Source organism: Emydura macquarii, unplaced genomic scaffold (assembly GCF_026122565.2).
Source record: "Emydura macquarii macquarii isolate MOO-44397 ecotype Brisbane River unplaced genomic scaffold, CSIRO-AGI_Emac_v2 contig_3692, whole genome shotgun sequence".
In the NCBI taxonomy this organism is placed as follows: domain Eukaryota; kingdom Metazoa; phylum Chordata; order Testudines; family Chelidae; genus Emydura; species Emydura macquarii.
Genome location: NW_027133829.1, coordinates 5,219,029 through 5,238,868, shown reverse-complemented (window position 1 = coordinate 5,238,868; position 19,840 = coordinate 5,219,029). Strand labels below are relative to the sequence as shown.

Sequence of the window (19,840 nt, the reverse complement as noted above, 5' to 3'; positions counted from 1 at the left end):
TGAAGTTTGAGAACCGCTGATGTAGTTTGGGGGTCTAATCCAAAACCCACAGAAGTCAATGGAAAGACTCCCATTGGATTCAGTGGGTTTTGGATCAGGCCTTATATAGACAAGTCCAGAAAAAACAGGGGAAAGGAAACGAGGGCCTGGTCTGCACTGGCCGTGGACTTCGGCGGCAGTCGACAGGACAGACACAAGCTACGTACAGTACCTTGCATATCTCCCGTCGACTTCCTAATATCAACTTACCGCGGCGTCTCCACTGCGCTGCGCGGTTGGGAAATGCCCCCCCGTCGATGCAGTGCTACGCTACTTGCCAGGGTGGATTTACCAAGTCGACGTCCGAGTTCGATTGAGCGAGTCTTTACTGCCGCTTAATTGAACCCGCAAAATCGATCCTGCACCTGTGCCCCACCGGCAGTCTAGACATAGCCAAGGTCAGACAGAGGTGGAGTGATTTGCCCAAGATCACACACATTCAGTGGCAGAGATGAGAATAAAACCAGATCTCCTGAGAGACAGTCTAGTGTCCTATCCACTGCACCAGGCCTCTTTTCACATTACTGATCATTTGATTTAACTTCAGAAAATAAGGGTAGAGTCTGCAAACCTTGCTCACATGTATAGTCCTTAGTCACATGTGTAATCCCATTGAAGTCACAGGACTGTGTGAATAAGGACTGCTCACCCCAGTAAAGATGACATGGGCCTAAATTTGTCAAAATAACTTGACTTAATTCTGTGCAGAATTTTGAATGAATCTCATTATTTTAAACAGAGGTTTATTGTAAAACACGCACGCACACACACACTACAGACATATATACACACACACAACTGTATTATTCATATGAGTGAAGCCTCATGGGGAAAAAATCTGGCCCTATGACCATCTTGTCCTGGATCATATTTCCAGCTAGGTCCCCGTTGTGCAAAATAAGCTGTAAGGAGAGCCAGGTGGCAATGTGCTGGTTTGGGGCAGTCTTAGACTGGAGGGGATGGCCAAAGAAAACAAATAAGCTTAGGACTGGGAAATGGATGGATAAATATTAGAACCAAAACCAACATTGCAGGATAATAGAAATCTAAGCCCTCAATTCTCAACAGTTTCAACATGTGCGAACTGAGCTTTGAGACTATGAAACTTCTTTTGAAGATGAAATTACAGTGTTGCATACCATCAGGAAAAGTTCCAAGTGCACATAGAAAAATAGGAGTGGGACAAGGGTATTCAGTACAGAATAAACCCCTAAGTGACTACAAAATTTGGCCCCAGTCCTGTACTTGTATCTACACAGGCAGACTCTTGCAGCCCCAGAGCTGTGATCACTGCTTATATAATGTAAATCATAATCATCTTCCTGTTACCGTGTGCACTGCCATCTGTTTGCTGAATCCACCTGTTGTCTCTTGTCGTATACTTAGATTGCAGTCTCTTTGGAGGCAGGGACCATCTCTTTATTAGATGTATGTAGAGTGCCTGGCACAATGCGGCCCTGATCCTTCATTGGAGTATTTGGTTGCCACCATCATAAACATCATCATAATAAATTCTGATTGCAGGATTGGGGCCTAAAATAAGCTTTTTTTCTTAAAACAAAGAAAAATGTGGCAACCAAAAATCTAAACTAAAACAAAGTTTTATCCATTTTTTTTTTTCTTTTTCGGAAGGAAACATATCCCCCGACCAAAGGTTTTATGATGTCTGTCTCAGATATGTTGTAGCGTTGGTGTTTCATCGTCCGGTTGACTGGTTGGCTATTTGTAGTTCAATAAAATGAGTGTTTAGTCCAGACACGTCAAATGATGCTGCAAGAGCACCAGCAAGCATGGTACGTTGTTGGTGCTGCCCCTTCCCTTTAGCTGCAGCCCTGTTCTCATTCTTTTCCTGTTGTGTTTGAGCTGTTAGGACAGTAACGAGAAATCATTTCACATCATTTGTTTGAGGTCATTTTTAAAAACAGAATTTAGCAGCCTCAAATGTTGGCAGACTAAGGGTCAGATCCATTCAAGCCAATGGAGGCGGGGGTCTTTCTGTTCACTCAAAAAGACTCAGATCAGGTCCTAACACCTGGCCAGTGACGGATTTTGAATGCCCTATGAGACCAAAATTAATGCAGTGAGATATTTCAAACCTTGGCTTAACGCAAATACTTAGACTGTAAACTCTTTGCGGCAAAGACTGTCGATCTGTTAGGTGTGTACGATGCCTAGCACAATGGGGCCCTGATCCCTGACTTTGGTCCTTTGACATCACCAAAGTACAATAATAAAAAATTAATGAAATATATGACAACTAATTAGACAAAGTGAGAAAATAGTATGTTTACAGTGATGGAAGTCAAGAACTCCTAAGCCTCATTCTGACATTGACTCCTGCTCCAGCCTTGGTTAAGACAAGTAACCTCATCATCAAATAGGGACAGTAATATTTAATGGCTTGATTCACAAAGGCTCTGTGAGGGTTAAATAATAATAATAATTGTGGAACCAGTGTGGGTAGTGGATGGAGCACTGGACTGCAAATCAGGGGACCTGAGATCAAGACGTAACTCAGGCACTGACATGCTGTCTGACCCTAGGTAACTCCATTTGCTTTTCTGTACCTCTGTTCCTTCTCCCACCCTTTGTTTATCTTGCCTGTTTAGTGTGTAAGCTCTTCCGGCCAGGGAATGTTTCTAACTATGTGGGTGTACAGTGTCTAGCACAATGGGATCCCAGTCTCATTTGGGTCCTCTTGGTTCTATACTGTACTACAAATAATTAATCACTGATAATTGTAAAACAGTTTAAAGATGAAAAGATCCCAGGCTAAGTATTATCATATTTGAAAACTGTAAAGATTAATCCCAACAGTGACTATTTTCCTTGGTTGAGAAATAATTTTAGAAAACCAGTAAGCTCCATATAATGTAGGAATTAAAATCCATGTAAACTAATAGACGTCCGCTTGTGTGCAGCATTTGTTTGGATGAATATAGAATCGTAGAATCATAGGGCTGGAAGGGACCTCACGAGGTCATCTAGTTCAGTCCTGTGTACTCAAGGCAGGACTAAGTAATATCTAGACCATCCCTTACAGGTGTTTGTGTAACCTGCTCTTAAAAATCTCAAATGGTGGAGATTCCACAACCTCCCTAGGCAATTTATTCCAGTGATTAACCACCCTGACAGTTAGGAAGTTTTTCCTAATGTCCAACCTAAATATCCCCTGCTGCAGTTTAAGCCCATTGCTTCTTGTCCTGTCCTCAGACATTAAGAAGAACAATTTTTCTCCCTCCTCCTTGTAACAACCTTTTATGTACTTGAAAGCTGTTATCATGTCCCCTCTCAGCCTTCTCTTCTCCGGACTAAACAATTAGTTTCTTTTAGTCTTGCCTCACAGGTCATGTTTTCTAGACCTTTATGCTTCCTTACAAATCTTCATTTAATTATCCTATTGTCAATAGTGTCCCCTGATGTGGGGAGCTGAGCGCTTGACTCAGAGAGAAGGAAAAACTGCTGCTTCTTTCCTGTTCCTGTTTGCATGTGGGAGCTGCACTTGAAATATACCATATCCTGTTTTACGTCTGGCTTTTTATTTTTAAACAAACATTTCCACTGTTTGACCCTTTGGTTGTGAATTATGCTCCTTTGAAGAAAGGTGGCCATTGTTATGGAAAATGTAGAGTGGCACCGAGATTGCATCAGTTATCCATTGTGAAAGGCAGTAAAAGGATAAGTACTTTATAACATCAGAGTGAATGAAACTACAGGAAGGCCATATAATGGACAGATTATACAAGTTTCTGGGAATCCCTCCCAATTTCTAATGTAGTACAAATGTAATGTTCTCTACAGTACGTTAGTATCCTTAAAGCCTTACTTGCTAAAATGCCTATGTTGCAAATTATAAAGCTGCTCATCTGAACAATCAATGAACTTCTTGAAAGATCTTGGCTTCATTTCTGAGGTGTGTCAAAGCAATGTTTGGTGTAGCTTGGGGTTAGAGGCAAAGGTGGCTTTAGGCCAACTTTATATCCCCATGATCCTAAGGACTGGGCCTGTACCACCATAAGTTAGACCAGCTCTAAAGTTGCTCTAACTTACATCCATTGCCCGAAGGGGCCATCCCAGCAGCTAAGGGTAGACGACTGGCCATGCCTCCTTTTGCCTGGACATGTCTCCTACACAGGGGTCACAGAGGGAAGTGGCATAGAAGCTTTATGTCATCTGGGAATGCACCAACACAGCAGCAATCCTCCACCAGCCACTCCAGTTAATTCAGTATTATGTGGGTGCCTTGCACCACTTGAACAGCACAAAGCAACCATAACTGGGGCCAAGGATATTGCTGGTTGGCTAAATCTACATTGGAAGGGCCAAATTTCACCTTTCCACCTTCAGCCTCTCCAGGGATGTTTTCAGACTCGGAATTCTAAGTGAGAATTGCAGAGCATTCATGGAAAGCAATTCTCCAATTTGTAATCACAACTGTTAGCACCAGAGACCTGCTTTCTTTAAACAGTAGATTCTTCCAGACAGGGAACAAAAACTTTGTGATCTTGGTGTCCAGCCAAAACAGTATGAATTTTGAAATGCAAATGTTCAATCATCGGAGCAACATTAACAGGGAACAATTTGTAAGTGGCCTATGGCTCAGATGTGCCGAGGAATTTTGGACAACAGAAATCATCTCTCTACGGTCAAACAAACAGAAAAAAGGCTACTAGGACTAATAAATTGTTTGCTGAAAATAGTTCATCCAGATCTACTTTTAACTGATTTTGGGATGTTTCAATTCCTTTATTAAAAACAGTCAGGATTTACAGGGAATCCAGTAGACTTCTATGGCTCAGATCAGGTGGCCACATACAACTTCTTTACAGCAGGATTTTTTTCTTAAGATTCGCTACCAGTGGTTCAGCCCCATTGACATTAGCATCAATTGATAGCAGAACTAGTGTAGAGAAGGCAATGAGGGCCACTGACATTTGTATCATGCACCTGCTCTGAACAGGGTTACACAACACAGAGCTTAAAACACCAACAGCCACCAGGATCTCTATCTGCACTAGAGCTCCCTCCATTGCTACCACTGGTGGAGCTGCATGAGGTTAGTGAGAATGTGAAATTTCACAGAAAAGAGGCTAGCGAAGATACAGTGTGACATTAACCAAGGTGCAATCTGGATCAATGAATAGCTGTGTTTCCTCAATTTTCCAACCCAAGGTACCTTTTACACTGCTCTGCTGCGAGAGCCACCACTCCTAGTCTGCTCACACACAGCCTCCAGCATATAAATTACTCGCAGTTATACTGCAAGAGTGCTACAGCCAACCACCCTTGACTTACACTGCAGAGCAACACCAGCAACTTCCCAGTTCCAGACTTTCCCCCAGAAATGTGCTTCTTCTACTGCCCAGCTCTACTCTGCACAGTGCAAACTCATATAAAGTCCGTCATTCCATTAATAGAAAATGATATGCACAAACCCTGTTATCCCAAATGGAGTTTCCCAAACACTTCAATCCAAGCACTCTCGTTTAGATAAAACAATAAACAAGCTTATTAACTATAGAAAGATAGATTTTAAGGGACTACAAGTAATGAGGCATAAAAGTCAGAATTGGTTACAAGTAAATAACAAGTAAAATGCAACCAATAGCTAACTTAACAAACTAAGTGAATTCAAAGCAAAAGTCTCTCTTTCAGCCAGGATCCCTCCCCAGTCAAACCTGTTTCCTTTGTTCTTCAGATATTGTGGATGCCAGGGGTAGAGAGAGAGGAGGAGTAACTTGGGGTGTCTGTTCCCCATACTTGTACATTTTCTTCTTCTTTGAGAATCATCTCCAGCTGAGGTCAAGGAGACCAAAAGTCTGTGAGGATGGGAACTGCCAGTTGTTTCTTTGCCAAGATGTAAATTTCTTGCTCACACTCTTTTTCATGCCAAAGTTTGGACATTTAATCAGATGATGATCCATTTTATTTCATTGACATCCGGCTGAGTCAATTTGCTTTTTGTCTCCAAGGAACTGGTTTGTGGCTGCTTTTCTAAACTTGGAACATGTCTCAGTAATGTCATGCAGTAGAATTTTATAACTTTACATGCCATGCTGCCAAACATATTTTACCAGGACAATAATGATCAGCGAATTATGAGTTTTCAAATGATACCTCACAGGGCATACTTTGTACAAGAGTTATCATAGTCTTATAAAAGGGATACAGACTGTCAAACACAGCGATAAAGTGCCTCTTTCTGAGCAATTCATTCTCCTTCACAGGGCACTCATAGGACTGACTGATCTGGTCAAATGAGATATTTCATTCTGTGTCCAGAGGAGGGCAGTGGAGAAATCAGAGCACAGCCACAAAGAGCCTCATCTTATGAGAGACAAAGCATCCTCAGAAGAGGCTCAGCATCTTGCAGAATGGAGCCCAAAATTTAGATGGCTCTGGGGAATGTAAATGAGGATGCATGAACACTCTGTGCTATCAAATTAAGCTCTGTGCTGTATATTGTACACACAGACACTTAGGCTTTTGTTTGTTTGCCCCCTTCCTCAGCACCTGCAGCACTGGCACTCCCATTGTTATGCTTAGCACTGCTTTACTATTCATTGAATTCATGACCTAAATTGCCCATCTAGCTCCTTCCCATTTCTTTGATCATTTAATTATTTGAAGCTGATATCATTTAAAAAAAAACCCTGGGATTCATATACTACAGACCCAGATCATCTAGGAAACAAACAGTAAAAGTTGCTGAATTTAAAGCAGGGAGATGAGTTTTATTGTGAGTAGTTGTCATGGCAATCTGATGTGCTGGAGAGTAATTCATGCTGGGCGCACATTGTTACAGACTCTGACAAGTTCAAGGCTGGTGACTTGCTGCTAAATCTTGTTGCCACGGCAATGCAACATAAGGCTAGAGTCTAGTGAAGTGAATACCACTGACAGCCCATGCCAGCAGGATCTAGCTGATTAAAAGGCAACTCTTAAAAAAAACCCAGTCACCTAAAGAGAGTAGCAGTAGAACAAGGAAAAAGGGGGACACAGAGATGGGGGGAAAAACCCAACGAAAAAAAAGTGGGTTAATGACAAGAAACAGGTAAAGAGAAACATTTGTTTTAAAGGAAATGTTACTGTTTATAATGTTCCTGTCAGTCGTACTTATGAAAACTCGCAATGTAGACTGTGAGGGTGCAAATTTTGATATCCTTGCTCAATTTTTATTCTTTCTTTCCTGGATTTGAATGAGAGTTGTAACTAAGTGCTTTAGGATTTGTCTCATGGTATTTTTAAAACAGGAAAAAATTGTATCCTTAATATAGTTCTCCCATGACATGGGGTAGTTTTAGCTGCTGTAGTACACTCCATGGAATAGTTTCGTTAACTTTCAATTCCAAGTTAATTTCCAGTCTGTTTACCTTAATGGCAAAATGTCAGCTAGAAAATGTTAATGCTTGAAAGCTGGTCAGATCCTCATTATAATTCATTAAGTGTTGACGATGTTTAGTATAGAGTAGGAGAAAAGAGCTCTGCCTCAGTCAAAGTAGATAAACTATAGACAACAACTCAGAAACAACATAAATTAATCCCATCTACTGGTTTGAGACTTTAATATATAAAACCTAGTGCTAAAATACCAAGATATAGGTGTATCAGAAATACCCGAAATACAGAGTGTTCTCCGTCTAGCATGATGGTTTATTTTTTAAATTTGTGGTGTATAGCATAATGTAACTCATATGAGTGACATCAAAGTCATTTGTTTTGGCTCTTACTTACATTCCATGTATCGCAGATTTTCATGGAATCTCAATGGGACAAAGTGACACTAGGTAATTTTTTGCTCAAGAAACATTTCAGCTAAATTCTGACCAGATTCATGTGTGCACCTTGCATTGAAATTATAAGGGGATGTTGTGTACCTGAGGACAGCATTTGTCCCACTTGGTATTTGTTTTCCTGGATTTTGCTGTGCATTGTGGGTAACTTGTCAAGTTTACAAGCATTTTGTGCATTTTAAAAATTGGCTGGAGAAACCAGGAAATGGGAAGAAGCTTGTCAGTTGTGATGGAGGTTTTTATGTAAGATCATGAACTTAGCTGGCAGAGGTCCATCTCCAGTTGTTCATTCTAAAGAGGACTGCATAAAGCTATCACTCATATTTAAATATGGAAACCTTATCTATGAACCACAGGTTCCTAAACCATGGTCCATGAAGCATTTGCTGGTGAACTGCAAACAGCTGACTGATCACATACTACTGGCTCGCCTCTATTTCCAGCTATTAATTTAGAATCGTAGGGTTAGAAGGGACCGCAAGTGTCATCCAGTCTAACCCCCTGCCAAGATGCAGGATTTGTGTGTCTAAACCATCCAAGACAGATGGCTATCCAGCCTCCTTTTGAAAACGTCCAGTCAAAGAGTTTCCACAACCTCACAAGGCAGTCTGTTCCACTGCCCTACTGTTCTTAGAGTTAGGATGTTTTTCCTGAGATTTAATCTAAATCTGCTATGCTGTAGATTGAACTCATTGCCTCTTGTCCTGCTCTCTGTGGCAAGAGAGAAGAACTTTTCTCCATCTTTTTTATGGAAGCCTTTTAAGTTTTTGAAGATCACTGTCATATCCCCCTTTAATCTCCTCTTTTCCAATCTAAAATACCAGTTCCTTCAGCCTTTGCTCATATAGCATATAGGCTGGCATATAGGATGGCTTGCATTCCATCCCTTTTAACATCTTTATCACTCACCTTACAAGCCATTTTCTCCATATCCTTTCTATACATTGGTGACCAAAATTGGATACCCTCTGAATTTTAGCTCTATCCTCCAAAGTATTGGCAACCCCCTCCTAGCTTTGTGTCATCTGCAATCTTGAGCAGTATGCTCTCTATTTCTACATCCAAATCATGAATAAAGATGTTAAACAACACCAGGCCCAGAACAGATCTCTGTGGAACCCCACTTGACACCTCTCTCCAATCTGACATCAATAGTTACTCTCTTGTTTGCGGTGGTTTAACCAATTATGTATCCACTTACTGGTGGTTCCACTAAGCCCGTATTTCTCCAGCTTACTTATCAGAATGTCATTCCTTGCATTAAGGGAAACTAACAACATAGGGTATGTCTTCACTGACGGTGGCAAATTCGCCGCTGTCAGATTGATCTATCCAGATCAATTGAGCAGTCAGTGAAGACCCGCTCAATCGATCCGGAAGTTGAAGCAATAAAACCACCCCCTCAAGTGGCGTAGCGCTGCGTCGACAGGAACGCATTTCCCATCAGTGCAGCACAGTGAAGATGCCACAAAGAAGAGGAGTTATGAAGTTGACAGGAGTTACGCAAGCTTGCGTAACTCCCGTCAACTGCTGCCGAATTTCCAGTTAAGTGTAGACCTGGCCACATTCTGTTCTTTCCTACTATTACATTTCCATGTAAGTGATGGCTGTAGTTGCCATAAGAATGTTATGAGATTATAAATGGGAGTGAAGGTGGTTCAAGAGAATGCCTTTATTAGGATGTGGTCCACCCTATAAAGAAGTTTTAGAGACCCTGTATTAACACTTTATTTGATTATTAAAGCAGAAATGAAACTATATTTTTTAGCCTCTGCTGAATTGCTATCTTGGTGTGTCTCTTATAGTATCCCTTATTCATTTCTCCAGAAGAAGGCTTTAAAGTATCACGGGAAATGTTTACTTTATAGAGGTAAGATATTCAAACACACTCAGCAAGCATTGACTTAAGTCTCTGCTTACACTGAAGTTGATGGTAAAACTCCCATTGACTTCAATGTAAGCAGAGTTCGCCAAATCTGAGTGCTTTTGAACATCCCACCCTGAAGGCCTGATCACTCTAGCATAAAAGGTGCATTTTAAAAAGGTTCACCTTGAGCAGGGAACATCTGTTTAAATACAATCACCCTGTCTACACGAGAATTCTAAAACGTGTTAATTAAAACATGTTATCAATCATTGTTTTAAAAATTCATCCTAGTTTGGGCAGTCCCTTAGATGAATAGTATTATAGTTGAAAGATGGGAAATTTAGTTAGCATTTATATTTATTATTTTTTCTGAGAGTTTAATTTTGATGCTCTTTTTTTCCTCACATTTAAATACCCTCAGGCTGTGATGATAGTAAAAGGAACATTATAGTGACAACATAAGACCCTTTTCTACAAAAATGTTTGTCCAATTAGTCATGGAGGCTATTTTTCAATTAGCAAAATTGTCTTACAATTTTAAAAAATATTTTCCTCTTCTGATTAGAGACATTTTGAAAGATAAATGCATTGAATGCCCAATGCACCAAAATTTGGACATCTATTTTATCATGTGTTTGAAAGTTTAACAAGTCCAAAGTGCTTCTATGCAGCAGTGGAGTCACATTTTATTTGCTCCATAAGGTCCCCCTTACCAGTCTTTTCTTATGACCTCTGTGGAATGCAGCAAATGGTTAGAGGGGAATTACTAGGTCTTGGCAAGACTTGTTAACATATTAGCAAAGACTTGTTAGGGACCAAGACATCAACTATTAAGCTATTTTCTCTGACACATCATGGCACATATAGTAATTCTTCAGTCCTGTGTCAACGGAACCCCTTTGACTGACTCAAATGAAAGTTACATACAAAGAAAAAACAGCTATGAGAATACAGTTATTGGGACTGACTAGGAAAAGCTTTAAAAGCTAGAAAAATCAATGACAAATCAACCATAACATCCACATCTAGTGCAGGATAAAGGGACGCAGGAGTACTAGACGTTTCATAGACAATAGCATCAGTACTGCTGAAAGTTTTTTTCTTTAAATTAAATCAGTGGTGGCATCAGTTGCTCAATACCTCTGAAAATCATCACATAGAAGTCTCGGGGTGTGCACCCAAAATCAGTGGAAATATTTTATCTAAATGACTTGCCTCTGGTCAGATAGGAAGTCTGTGGCAGAGATAGAAATACAATCCAAGTTTCCCACACCTATTCCAGTTTTTCAGTTCTAGTACCATTGAAAATTTGAGAGAGAGCACCAAAGTGGGCATCATATCTGAGGCTGGATTTGTTTGCTAGACAACTGGTTCCATAGCATGGAAATACTTTTTCTAACATGGTTTGAATCACTGATAACAATGTCATAGGTGAAGTGAACAAATTGTCCATGTACTGAAATAGGAAGAATCACTGCTGCCATCTTTGTGTACATAGGTCCTGATTCTCCATTCACATGGGTGTAGATCAGGAGTAGCTCTATTAAAATGTCAAAGGAGTTGCATTGGTGAAAGTAGAGGAGAATCATGTCCATAGGCTGCAGACCATGAAACAAATTCATCCCTGTGCTGGTGAAGGGAAAGAGGGCAGTTCCCACAGGGAAAAAAGGCAGCCTTGGGGGTTGCCCTAACTTGTGCCCCTGTGCCAATGGTTCCTATGGGACACTGCAGGGGTACAGAATTACTAGGACACAGGATCTCCCCAGCCAGGCTTCCTCCTTTCCCCTATCTCCTCTCCTCTCCCTCCTTCAACCTGTCCTCCCCTCCCTTAGAATGTCCACTGAAGATGAACACAGAGATAGAGTAGAACCACTAGACCTGGCTCTGTGCCTGATGGGATCAAGGGCCCTGTTACACACAGAGAATTTCCTGGGGGGGGCGGGGAATGCAGTCCCTTCCTAGTCACATTGCACTATCTTTGCAGTATAGGGATGAAATTCTCCCCTCTTCCATTATTCTACCATAGCAATATTAATTTATAGCACCCAATCCAAGCTGCACCTGGACAATCTCTTTGAACCTTGTAACTTAGTACAGAGAGAAGTGCAGCTGAGAGAGACTAAGCAGTTTTTCTACACTGAAAAAAAATGTTTGTTGTGAGCAGCAGCAGTGCTTCTTCAAACACCAGGTGCGGCTGGAAAGACCAGTTCCAGATAAGAATATCAGTCAGGTATTCAAAAATTCCCAGCAAACTAAGGACCCCTTTTCCGGGATGCACCTTGTCCCCTTTACACTATTCTGATGTGTAAAGGGGGAGGAAACCAACCAGAACTTCCCATTCATGTGACCCCTCCTTACACCACAAGTGTGCGAAATCCCTAGAGTGTAAAGATGCAGCTGAGCTGCGAAGTCTGGAACTGGATTCAGATCTAGCCCTTTTGAAATTTCAGGAAGGAGTTTGGATCCGGGGTTCTAGTTTGGCTCATTATAGATATGGGACCAGCTGCAAAGATCCAAACTTCCCCCAATTTTCCCTTCCCTACTGAAAACTCACTGCATGTTTCTTATGTCACTGCACATTTGTGTCCTGCTGTACATTCTTTTAGGTTCTAAGCTGTATTTGTGTAGCTACTGAAGACTAACATCTCTTCACTATGCTATGTAATTTCTGTTCTAAGGAGTGGCAGCTTAAACTGCAGTCTTGTACAGTACCATTTGGTGTCACCCTACTTCACAGTTTTGGCACTGGGATGTAAACCCAGGTCCCAGTTCAGCAAGGTACTGAAATCCCATTGGGACTACTCACAGCCTTTAAATTAGGCACATGCTTAAGTAACTTTGAATCCAGGTTTAAGTATTGATAAGTGCAAGTGTAGAAGGAATGAGAACCAATTTAAACAAGAGTACGCAAACAGACAAGCTCTAACTGGTTGATTGATAATCCTGTGGATACATGCAACAAAGCCACAATAGAATTCACTTTCCTTCTGAGAAAAATAGGGTCATCACCTCTTGGGAGAAACAAGCATTCATGATAAAAAAATCTCTGTAAAATAAACAAACAAACAGAAAATGGTGTATATATAAATATATACACACAATACTTATGGATTTATGTGACATGTTGCATATGTTCATGTCAGTCCATTCAAGGGTGTGGAAACTGAAGGTGAAATCCTGACTATGTTGAAATGACTGGGAGTTTTGCTATTAACTTTAGTGGGGCCAAGATTTCACCCCGCAGAGATGATCAAAGACAAGCTTCTTATGAAACCTGCTAAGTATCCACTAGCCAGACCTTTATCATGCATCAAATCAACAGTAAATACATACACGTTTTCTACTTTAATCCACGACTTTAACATCTTTCCAGATAGGTTGCAAAACTGGCCAGATGCTTAGCTGATGTCAATCAATGTAGCGCCACGGAAATCAGTGGAACTATGCCGATATATACTATTTCTTCACCTCTCTTCTTTAGATAAACATCAGGAAATTCTGGATTTTCCAGCAAAATTCAATGCTGATTTTCACTGCACATTTTCTGGTCCCCCCCCCAACAGAAAGTATGCCTTTTAAAACTTTTGTCAAATGATGTGTTCTGTAGCATATAAATTAATCAGTATCAAACTGTCATTATTGTTATAGAAGGTATTTAATTTTTTCCCCCTCACCCATGTCTTATTTATTCTACTTAGTTATGTCTGGTGGGTGGATCTGTGTGTCTCCTCCAAATGGGAGCTGTGCAGATGATTTGAATTACAGCAGCTTTGGTGCTGGATTAGGACCACAGTTCTACCCCTGTGGGGGGAAAAGGACTAAGTGTAAGCGTGGTTAAAACACATTTTGAAAAATTACCTGGACTCGTTGGACAAAGCAGGACAAAGTATTTTAACTCCCCCACTGCGTGCATGCACAAACACACACACCTTAATCTCTGAGCTGCTCTGTTGGAGTTTCCCTCTCCTAGCCCCTTAAATCGCCTCTTTGTGGCCACACGGCTCTCCTCTTCCTCCTGCCTGAGAACAAAACGAAGACGTCACTCAAAGAGATCTCAGCATCCTTGAAAAGTTATTCACTCTGGGCTCAGTCCTGCAAAATGCTGAACACTCTGGCTCTAACCCAGCAAAAAAGTTAAGTGCAAGTACGCGAGTACAGTACACGCTTGTTAGGAGCAATAGATCGGTGCCCTTTTGTTGTGTTGCTACTAAGCGGCTGTTGCTGTTACGGGGAGTGTTTTCTGACCAAAGATGCATGAAGCGTTAACAGTGTTTTGGAAGTGGTAGGGGAGCCATGTTGTGGGGAGGGTTGTGGGTGTGGGGACCCCAAGTTTGGGGGGACAACAGAAGAACTCTGGATTTGGCAGAGGAGCCCCCAGTTTGCAAAATGGCTGAGCAAGCCTGGCTGCCAGGGACAGGCTGAGGATACTGGCAGTTTCATGCACCACCCTGGCGAGGGATGGAGGGCCGGGGAGGCACCGTGCACAGCCTGCAATGGAGGAGGGGTGGCACCTAACATGGACAGTGGAGACGGAAGGGGACAGGGAAATGCCCTGGGGAGGGGAGTCGCCCAACTCCCCCACTGCAAAATAGCACACCCATACCTCACCACCAGCAAACGAGAAGGAGGGGACAGCTCAGTGCACCAGAAGGGGGGGGGGAATATACCCCACTGCCAAATAGCAAACCCTCTCCACTGCTTGCAGACCAGATGCTGAAGAAAGGAGGAGGAAACTGTCCAGCTGTGCCTCTGCTGTTCCCCTGACCTGGAGCTGTGCTGAAGGGCGAAGGTCGGGAGGAGAGTGGAAAGATGCAGTTTGGTGGGGGCAACACCCCTACATGCCCCCCACCCATCTCCACTCCTGGATGTGACGGCACAATGTCACAAATGTTGGCGACTGTGTTGCTGTTATTGAGTGGACAATTCAGGATAGGAAAAGTGTTCCCAGGAGAAATGTTGCTCATAAGCGGGCAGCGGTTGCTCTTACAAAGAGTTGCTGCAAACAAGCGCCTACTGTCCTGACATTGACTTCTTGACAATGACTTTGGATGATTATCTGAGTATGTGCTCAGTGACTCCTAATGTCAGGAGCTATATTAAATTAAGCCCACATGCTTGCTGTGTTGCAGCCAGAGTGGTCGGCCCCTAATAAGACTATTGGTCTGATCCTGCACCTCAGAGAATTTTAATGGCAAATCTGACTTCAGTGGTATAGGATTGAACTCTAACTAGCTGAGAAGGAACTGACCCCTGACACTGGCAGGCACATACTCAGAAAACCCCTCCAAAGTATGTTTGGAGATATAGGGCCCTTGAAACTGTGATGAGCTAAAGATCTTTGGCTGTGATTAGTAGATTTTTAAAGGGAAGCTGTAGCTCCTTCTGCGGTACCTTAGAAGTTTGTTAGCCTCCAAACAATTTAATATCTCTAAAAATTGTTTACTCTTGTCAATAGAAATCATGCTAAAAACATGGGCTTGAATTTTACTTTCTTCAAATGGACTCTAGGAGTGTCAGCTGAGTTATATATGAGAATCTAAGGTCAAGAATTATTTCTCTTTGGGCAAAACTGCGATACATTGTATTAATGACAAAAAAGAAGCACAACTTTTCATTTTAGGCAATACATCTATTTTTGTTTTTAATTATTTGGCATGTACTTACTGTGTTTTTCATCAGTGACCAAAAACCAATCTATATCAGTGCTGATTTTTATCTCTGCACATTACCTTCAAGTGATACATCAAAGATAATAAGAATTAGCTTACCCATAGGGCCTTGTGCTTAAATTTATGCTCTAAACTCAGCAAAGTTTGTGCAGTGAGGTGTAACCTGCAGGTCCCTGATATATCCAGAGTTAGCAAACCTTACCGCTGTAGAGGGCAGATGCTGATTTCAGCTGTCTTCTATGTTGAGTTTCTACAGAAGGCAGGATTAATTTACAGCACACTTGGATACAAGCATGCTGCTGTGAACCTGCTCACAGAGTGACCGAATCAACATACATTCCACTGCCCTGCCCATGACCTTTTGCACCAGTACTTTTGTGCTCTTCTACCTCAGCCTACATGCAAAAGCAGTTGTGATAGACTTCCCACGGGCACCCTCCTCCCAGGTACAGTACTAGATATGGCACACCCTAATTACAGGCGTGGCCTTTGCTCAGACTCATAGCTCTCTTTCACAGATAACTGCTAAAATTGTTTACTGTTGAACTGCTATGAACTTTTGACTGAGTTTACGTGTGCTGAGTTCACAAATATGGATTTCTGGATGCAAAAAGAAGTACTGTGCTCCTAATACATTTATTGAATAATCTGAATCCTGGATTAGACTTGTCTTTAAAAACTGTGCTTTAAAAATGAATTTTTTTTTTTGCCAAAAATAACTAGTATTTTGCTCACATTATTAGAACAACAGGATGTTCTTTCCTGCCCTGAAGGGACAAAGAGGAAATGAGAACTATGTTTTTTTATATGATATGAGTTACTATTTTTCTGGGCCAGTGCTGTGAACTAGTGGTATTGCTTTGAAAAAGACACAGGCTTGATTTAAAAGAAAAAAAATTATTTTCAATCTTTGTATTTCACTCCCTCGGGTCCTGTTTTTGATTCAGCTCATACTGATGTTACACCAGTGTAATTCTCTTTGACTTCCAGAGGATTGCTCCTCATTTACACCAGTGTAAATTGGATCCTAAAAGACGGGATGCATTGGAAGCACTGTAGAGGCAGCATGCTATGTCTTTGGTTGAAGAGAATACTGAATAGCTATTTCACATTTGTAAAATGTGATTGAGAGACTCCAGTGGGGTAAGGGAGCATCGTTCTTGTCCTTTTTATCCATAGAAAGGGGTCTGTGGTTTGGAGGAAATGTGAATGTAATGATATGCACATTTGTGGTCTGTTATACTAAAGTTTGACAGGAAACACTTATGACTTGATTTGGGAACAAGTAAATCAGTTCTCTATGATACTTACACAGCCCCCATTGCCATAGTATCTGAGCACCTTTACTTATCTTCACCACACCTACATTTCCCCAAAAGCCCAGGAAGAAATCTAGGCTCTGCAAGAGAGGGGCAAGGGAAAACTTGAGAAGCAAATTCCAAAGGGCCTTCACCAGAAACATCCTGCTAGCAGCTCTCTCTCTTTTAAACCAAGGAGACTCCAGATAAAGGAGATTCCATAGATCTCAGCTATGGTAATGTAAGCTGGTGAGAAAGGCAATTCCTCAAGTAACCAAGTCTCAAGTCATGTAGAGTTTTTATAAATTTAACCCAGCACCATGAATTCCACCCGGAATCTGTTGGAAACCGGTGCAGTGATGTAATATGCTCTCAGTGTGAAACTTCATTTAATAAGTGATCTACCAAATGCTGCACTAACTGTGATTTCTGAGTGGTCTCCACAGGTAGCCCATCTATAATGCATTACAACAATCCAGTCTTGAGGTGACAAAAGCATAGATCACTCTGGCAGGATCCCACATTGCAGAATAGTGGTTGTATACTTCTCACCAAGCACTGATGAGGGATGGGGGGTAAGCATCTCATCTACAGCTATTGTTGGTGCTTGAGTGTCTAATACTCAGCATCCAAGAAACTTAATTCTGATTTGGCTAAAAGAACATGCAGTGGTTTGTATAAGCTCAGGCTTCACCCAAGAGACACCTCTCACATCTCCCGCCTATATGTGACCATTAGTAATGATGGTGTCAGGAGAGGGATCATGCTTGGGGAGCTTTTGAGGTCATTTGTACAGGGAAAACACACAGCACCATTACTGTCTGGCCGTTTGCCATATGGCTGATGAAGCTGTAATGACTTCAAAAGAGACCAGACAGAAGAGATGGATTGAGGACACAATACCCTTGATTGGGGGTGGGGGGTGGAAAGACACCCAGGAAACTTGATGGTAATTTCTTTTGAATAGAACTAAAGTAATTTTGCAAGAATGTCCCCTGAGCTGCCTCCTAAACCACAGCTGTGTGAGGAATTATCCAGCTCTTTGCTGAAGTAACTCCTTAAAAAAATTCATGTAGGTCATTAAAGTGCTAAATTTTTTTTTTTGGATGAATCTCTGAGTAATGCTCTGATTATCTCTCCGTGGGGAATGAAGAACTCAACATGAGCTGCATGCCACTCCCTCCTCCTTTCCTGGAGCTTTCTCCAGACTGGCTTGGCATAAAGCAGAGAAACAAATGTATGTGGCTTGGCCAAGTTTCTAATGAATAGCTCAGCTCTGTCCACTGATTAGACACATGGCCTTGTACAGTGGGAAAGGGTTCCTGCACCACATAAAGTGGCAGATTATACCTAAGAAGGGTGAATGCTGTAATTGCCTCTTGGATTTTTTTAAATGCATTTTGCTGAATACAGAAAATGTGCCAGGAAAGAATGTCACTGACAGCAAAAAAAGGAGAAATGGGAGTTAACTCCCAAGGAAGTCACATAGCTGTATTTATTTCTGATTATTTATTACTTGTTTCTGTGATGATGTGTTGCTATCTCAGTCTACAACGGTTTTGATTTGTTTCAGTTGTCAAGCTTTTTGAACTCTGAGATAATCTGAACCGCAAAGAAGAACAATTCTGGCTGGAAGAATCTATTACCAGTTCCTTCTATTCTAGAGCAAGCTGTTGCATTTCCCACACAAAGCCTAAACAATTATTTTTCCTGGCATAATACATCCCTACTAGCCTCCAACTGGACAGAGATAGGTATAAAAGATCTCTATTTACTGCATTATCCAAAGGACATGAAACTTGTCAAACTAGAACAGTTCGTATTTAGCTAATCTATGGTGGCCAATGACAAATCCTTATAAGGAAGGAGCAAAACCTTCATAATATAACTAACTGTGAAATACTGCTTATAATCAGCCTATGTCCTGAATAATGAGTATTGGTCATCCCTAATTTTTCCCCCAAACTAATGTAACTGCAGAAATATCCTATGCATGGGAGATGCAATTTCACCCTACAGTAAAAACCCAAGCAAATACCTCCACACTACTACCAGTCTTCTGCTTTAATCACAAGACCACCTTTACGCTCATAACCATGATTGAACTTACACAGTTCTCAACATTTTCATGGTCAAAGTTGGAATTTTAATATTTTAGTAACAATTGCAATTGATTTCTTTTTATTTTTTTAAAGACAAAATAAAAAAGCGAGGAAATAAATATGTAAGATGCAGTGATATTGTGTTGCACAATTCTCACACTGCATTACTCTATGAATATGCAAAAAACATTACCACTTTAAAACTGTATAAAGCAGCAGTCAAGTTCTATTTTTATTTACTGTCCATGCCAAAAATGGATTTTAATTGCTTGTAACTTTAAAATATATAATTGTTTTATATTAATTATTAAATATATAAAGTTATTTTAAATATATTTCAAATCTCTCTATATATACATTGTAAGTACTTCTATGACCCATTAATGCAATATCTGAGCATCTCACTGAGAATTAGCCACATATGAAATTACAAGTTTTGGTCCTTCTTCCTACAGTTTTGCATATGTGTAATTTTACACATGTGAGCTGTCCCATTTATTACAGTGGGAACTTGTTGGTGTTTGCACGAATGAGGCCTTTAAGATCAGCCATTTTTGTTTCCTTTGTGAAAAAAGTCTAACTTTTAAAAAACATGAGTATATATTTTCCACTGCTCAAAATGGCTGGTGGATATTGCTCAAACTTTCAAAAAACAAAAATTTGAGAGAAACCACAGACAATTTCAGCACCAAACTAGAATTTTGAAAATGGGATTATAGTGAAGGCTGCATTGCCATTTTAATTAGATAGCCTGTGCTATGATGAGAATATTCACATATAATGCACATTTTTGTGTACTTAACCACCTCGCTTTTATGTGTGTCCCCCAATAACATCACCACTTTTGGTGCCAGAGCCTTCTCCTCTGCAACTCATGCTGTCTGGAACAGTCTTCTGCTGTCTATCAGCCTTATCAACTCTCCATCTCGCTTCAAATTTAATTTCAAAACTTTTCTCCCTGTGCCTCTTAATGTCTTTATCTCTCTATGATTGTATAACAGTGTTTCTCAACCACTGGTCCTTGGACCAGTGCCAGCCTGTGACAGCTTCCTTGCTGGTCCCTGACACTGTT

The 19,840-nt window shown here is 41.0% G+C and overlaps 1 protein-coding gene across 4 annotated transcripts in view; it reads left to right on the top strand.

Annotated features, from left to right (window-relative positions):
- Window positions 1–19,840, top strand: part of ADD3 (adducin 3) — a 174,901-nt gene that overhangs the window by 5,828 nt on the left and 149,233 nt on the right. For 2 of the 4 annotated variants that reach the window (XM_067537209.1, XM_067537216.1), the window contains exon 1: window positions 6,962–7,093. The exons of 1 other annotated variant lie outside the window; for it this stretch is intronic. The gene's annotated coding sequence lies outside the window, so the exon portion shown is untranslated. Of the gene's footprint in view, window positions 1–6,961; window positions 7,094–19,840 lie in introns of those variants that run through there. One more of the 4 variants, XM_067537210.1, reaches the window with a different exon arrangement.